The sequence below is a fragment of the Rousettus aegyptiacus genome, unplaced genomic scaffold (genome assembly GCF_014176215.1).
Source record: "Rousettus aegyptiacus isolate mRouAeg1 unplaced genomic scaffold, mRouAeg1.p scaffold_m13_p_16, whole genome shotgun sequence".
Lineage (NCBI taxonomy): Eukaryota > Metazoa > Chordata > Mammalia > Chiroptera > Pteropodidae > Rousettus > Rousettus aegyptiacus.
The window spans coordinates 10,182,108-10,188,107 of NW_023416291.1; positions in this window are offsets into that span (position 1 = coordinate 10,182,108).

Consider the following 6,000-nt stretch of genomic DNA (forward strand, 5'->3'; position numbering starts at 1 on the left):
TATACAGTAATATCATGCTCTGGTCTTTTAAAAAATAACAGGCACCTAAGAGTCATCAATGTAATGGGAGAAATAGTGATTGCGGTTTGCTACTTTTTCTTACTGAGTGAGGACATTTAAATTGTAACCTAATAACATGTATTCTTAGCCTCAATGTCGTCTACCTAAAGTCACAACCTATCCCTCCCCCGCTCACAAAATTTATCCCACTTTTCGCTAGACCTCTGCACTTAGTAAAGGAAAAATACCTTAGTCCACAAATTAAACGTGAGCTTCCTATGGGATCACGGCCGTGCCGGCTTCTGCCGAGTGATGCGACGATGTCTTTGGCCCAGTGCTTTAAACAGAACAGGCAGGTGAACCTGGTGATGGAAAAAGGGTGGATACGGCCATTAAGCTTATCATCGTCGATATGTATAGATCTTATCTGTTATGATATCAGATTTGTATCTCCCTGTAGTGCTGAGTTTGACAATAAAAGGGTCCGTGCGAATATCCCATTAAAGAAGATTTGAAATAGAAAACTATTCCTCCCATCGATATCACTTTGATCTCATTACCAAGAGATACTGGCTCTTTGCAGAAAGAACCTGCAATGATCCTAATCTCCACAGGGTAGAATGTTACCTTTCTCTTTTGCAACATTCCCGATGGGAAGGATGGTCTCCCGCGTTGGGAGGATCATCAGGCTGTCCCTTCTCCTTTACTGTTCTATAATTTACGAGACACAAGTTTGCTCCCTGTCTGGGAGATGACAGCAGTAAAGTTTCCGAAACATAGATGAGAATTAAGAAAAATTGGTCAGGTGAACAAGGAGATGAATAAATTAATCTGAGCTTCAGAAGAAACCATGCCTCGAAGGTATCTCTAGCTCTGGCAGATTTCTGCACCTGTTCTGGGACAGAAGCGACCCTCCAAGTAGAGTAGCTTGGCACTCGCTGGTTTTCAAAAATGGAGTACGTTGGTGCGGAAAGAGGAAGAGATCGGACCACAGGAGACATAAAGACCATAGAAAGTTTTAGAAAGGCAAACGGCGATACTGAGGAAACAGGGAGAGTGAAGAGAGAGGTCTGTCCCGTGGAAAATCCCGGGAAGCTGATGCGTCCTTCCTATCAGGCCCGAACTGAAAGCGAGCCCGACCCGTGAACCGTAACAGCTGTGGCCACCAAGCACTTTCAATCTGATGACCCTGGGGCTCACTGCCCAGACCTAGGCCGCAGTAGCAACAGATTGAATCATGCAGAATGGGGGTGAATTATCAGATTTATCCCTGGAAGCTGAAAGAGTGCCTATTTTCAATATTTGGCAATCACATTTTTAAAAGCAATGACTTTATGAGAGACAGAGCTAGGGACATTCGTATGCTGCAGTCTCAGTTGTACTAAGGCTTTACGGCCTAAGCCACCCTTTTGTCCACCACTGATTGTTCAAACCTAAATGGAAGCTGTGTTGTTGTGGCAAAGGACTTGGACATTTGTATGTCTTTTTGGGAGAAGTGTCTGATGCAGTTCAAAAATGGGCCAAGTCCTTTGCCACTTCTCCCAAAAAGACATACAAATGTCCAACATCTCAAGGTGTTTGGCATTTCCCTAATATATTAGAAGATGGCCAGCAATCAAAACCACACCTGCTATTATCAACGAGACGTCTCACAATAGGTGTCGGAAAGGTCGAAGGGGCACGGGAACCCTCACACACGGTTTAGTACAGCTGCAGTGGAAAGCTGCTGGCAGGACTGCCCTTTCTTAGGGAACCTCCCTACTGAGACTTGAGCTACCATACGATCCGGCCATCTGTCTACTGGGTATTTACTCCAAAGGCTTGCAAACCCCCCTCCGAGAAGATACTCACACACCGATGTTCACGGCAGCCCGGACACAGAATATGCAGCACAGCCTCTGAAATTTCCTATGACGGAGGCAACTGTAGCCAGTCATCTATTATACATATCATTCAGCATGATTATCTCAAGGTCCATCCACGCTGTCACGGTGCATACTACCGGTTGTAAGAAGAGAAGAAATTAGGCGACATAAACCTGAAAGTGGTATTGTGTGATTTTCACCTTTGTCTGTCTGGGTTATCTCCCACATCTAAGCAACCAATGGGGGTCAGATTTCTTTCTATTTGTCCTGGCCTTTACCGCACCTACCTCTCCCCTCCCCTGCACCCTCTGTCTGGGAACTACTCATCAATAGAGACTCCGTGGCCATGAGTCTCTAACTATGGGTGGACAACACACAATGCAGACAGACCCACGCACACACCGACACTGTCTGTACCTTACTGTTAAATTGTTGCTTAACAAGATCCAGTAAGTTTCAGGTGTACATCACCCTAATTAAAATTTTGAAAATTAAAAAATATAGTTTGTGATTGGGGCTTTTTAAAAAAGCACTAAAATGTTACCAGTCCAGAGATGTTAAATACACACACAAGCACCTTCCTATTCTGAGAATGACCACACCAGAGGTCACAGGATGCATGCCTGCCGGGATATAAGTATTTCAGGCACGGTGTGGTACTTGTCGGCGTCGGGTGAGGGATGCTCTGTTGTCAGCTACACAAGTGAGAAGGTGGCTTAAACTAACCTGTCGGGAAGCTCGTTTTATTACCCGTGGCTTAATCACATCCTTTATTTCTTTACTTCTTTCTTAGCACATGCTTATACTCTATTTCCTGTTCACATAAATGACGAGAGTCAAATGTGAATCCAAGGACCTCCACGCTCCGTGCCGTGCAAGCTCCTAACCATCCCATTCAGCTCAGGTCTGACTGGAGTTCCAGAGTCGGCACTCTGAACGCTGCAAGCAAAACTACCTCCTTCCAGAAAACCCAAGTCAGACACAGAGCGGTACACTCACGGGAGGCTTTCCTCACCCTTTCTCGGCGAAGAAGAAAAAATGGCAGCTGAACGTACCACATTCCACGTCCCAGGAAGGTCCCTCATGGAACAGACCTGCCCCACTGTAGCGAGACAGGGAGCAGAAGGGGGACGAGAAACTGACCTTGGGCGACGGCTGTGCGCAGGGCCTGGTGTGCAGCGGCAAGACCGGTGTGGCCTGGTGGTCCGCCTAGGGGCTGAAAAGGGTATCTGCAGGGCCCACCCACCTCTGCCAGAGAGCCCGGCCTTCCCATCTCTCTCATCCCCTCCCATTTTTATTCCGTTTGTTTGAGTCTTAATACTACTGTCAAAGTCAGGTTTCAACCAGGGAGATGGAAGGGCTCTTGGTGGGGGGAAAAATATGTAGCTACCAAGGCCTAGTGGTTGGGGGAATTGTCTTGGAGGCTACAGATTAAATTCTCTCCCTGTTCTACTTCTAGCCTCGGTGTGTACCCATTTAGAGACTTAGCTAGAGTAAAGTAGGTCGGAACACTGCCACAGAGCCCAACGTGGTTCATAGAAATAACTACAAACAGAACACTGGTTTAGGAGTAATGTCATAATAGTTCTACAAGGAGCATCGTGTGTTTGTTGCAAACCAAGCCAGAGTTCTAAGCCAGGGAAGGACTCTGTTGTCCAGATCTTTCAGTTACATGGAACATGACACACTTTAACCGTGCCTTCAGCCACGAGCTGCACTCTCTGCCTTTCTCTTTCCGATGGCCTGGAAAGTACCTGCCTGGGAATTAAGCGTTCAGGTCACATGTTGGTTTCAGGATCGGTAAGGTGGAAGTAGGAACTCATTCGGATGCTATCGATTCCCTTCTCTTTTTGTTGGCTTATGTAACCTCTAACCATGAAACAATAATCCCAGACCTCCGCTAATAAAACACCACCGAGTCATGGCTGAGCAATGGTGAGGCGCTCCCAGAGAACAATGGTGCAGACGGGGAGGGATCCCCAGCAGGCCCAAAATAACCCGTGTCTCGGCCACACCGTTGGCCACACTATTCCAAACATGAGATTGGAAAGACCAGGGTTTTCTAATGTTCGGAGATTAGCATGTGCTCGAAGTGAACTGCACATGAGCTAAGCAGAGTACATTTTTTTTCCACATCTAATAATTATAAACACCCATCACGCCAAAGACTCTTAAATCTAGCAGATCTCTTTACACAATAGTGACGGTTCTCAAAATAGATTCGAAACTCCTAATGTCTCTATGTAGCTTACATTGGAGCCTAGTCACAAACTGAGTAGGAAAACATTTCTTAGTTTATGCTGGAGCCCACAGTCCCACTGCCACATTCTTCCACCCTCTCCCCGCGTGTCTCTGAGATTGCATAATGACCCCGTCCCTAAAATCAGAGTTAAAGCAAAAGTAAATGGACCGTGTTTATCTGATCAATTAAGGCATTGCCTACGTCCCTAGAACCGATGTTTCTCATTCAGGCAGCATTGTATACAATCCTCGCGAAATTAACAACAGACTTCAAAGCACAAAGCTGTCTGTGTGCTTCATTCTGGCAGAAGCAGAAAGCCTGAAACTCTTCAGGAGGTAAGGAAGCGGCGGAAATCAGGCATCTGCCCAAGAGCCAGGATGGAGAATACATGAAGATGGTCCTTACGAGTCCTCTCTGACTTTGCATCTTCTTTTCTTTTCAATGCAAAGACATAACACGTGAAGCCCATTTTCAAGACCATGACCTTGAACCCACTGGACAGGCGAGGATGCTAAGGGCCGATGGGCCCCGAGACCGCGAGATAAAACACAGGTTCCAAAATCTCCTTTGCTCTTCCACCTGCTGGGTATTAGCCCCGGGTCCAAACCCGCCTAGAGAGGATTGATCAATGCCCTTTTGAACTTCCAACGGAGGGTTTCTCTTTTCAAAAACCATTTAAAAGAAGATTACATTTAATTAGGCTACACCTGATTCCTATGACACGCCGCCTTGAGAGCCCACCTCATTCTGCAAGCCTTAGTACGCTGCTGGGGTGGAACATGTGATGGTACCCCATGCAAGCCTAAGGAATGGAGGAAGGAAGGGAAGGAAGTATATATACTGGGTCCCCTGGGCGTTTTCAGGAGATGTCAGATCCCTGGGCGGACTGGGCTGTCAGAACTCGGAGTCACTTCCGGTCCTGGAAGTAGGGGATGAAGGGCTCAGGGTACTCCTCCACAGGGTCACAAGTTGACCTCTATCATCTACTTAATACAAAAAAAAAAAAAAAAAAAGGCGGGGGGTTGTCTCTAATTCTCTGAATTAGTTGATAATAACTACACCGTGATAGTATCTCGTACCAACCTCCTTATGGAGAGGCATTTGTTTGTGTACACATCAGTCTGATACGATGATTTATCCAGAAACCTAGGTATGGTTTAATGAAACATCGTATCAGACTGATATGCTCTTACGACTATGTGTACACATAGTATTTATAGTAAATACTATGAATCCCTTTGTATTCAGACAAAATCATTTCAAAGGGTCGATGGGAAGCAAATCTCTCAGTCCCTGTTCGACAATGACTGACTTTCTCTCTATAGGGATTTCCTATGTGATCTCATTGTCGTTTTTCTTTCCTAACATAAAGTCCACCAATAAAAACCATGAAAGTGCAGGGCCCAGAACACGAAGACTCATTCCCCTTAAAGCGAAAGGCCGCTTCATGACGCCTGCCGCGGACCGCGTATGCGGCTTTTCGTCCTGGTCATTGTGCTGTCGCTTTAGCCGGGAGGCGCTGGCATGTCACCAACCTGTCCTCCTACAGTCAAGGAAGAACAGGAACACTTTCTAACGCGCTCCCGTCTTCGTCGTGCTGCACGTCCGGGCCGCGGGAGGGTCCCGGTGGCCCAGCCGCGGCTCGCCGGCCACTTCCCCGGGGCTCCCCGGCGCCCCCGCCGCTCGCAGAGGGGAGCAGGGGTCGTGCTGGCGACGAAGCAAAGCCGGAAAGCCCCAGCCGGCCAACACCCAGCGGCTAGTCCGCTTTTCCAGTTTCCAGCGGCGTGCAGACCCGAGGTCCCTCGGCACAGGAACCCGCTACCAGCCGCTAGAGGGAGCGGAGGAAGGTGGGGGGCGGCCGGCCGGCCTCTCTCCGGGGCCCGAAACGGCCCG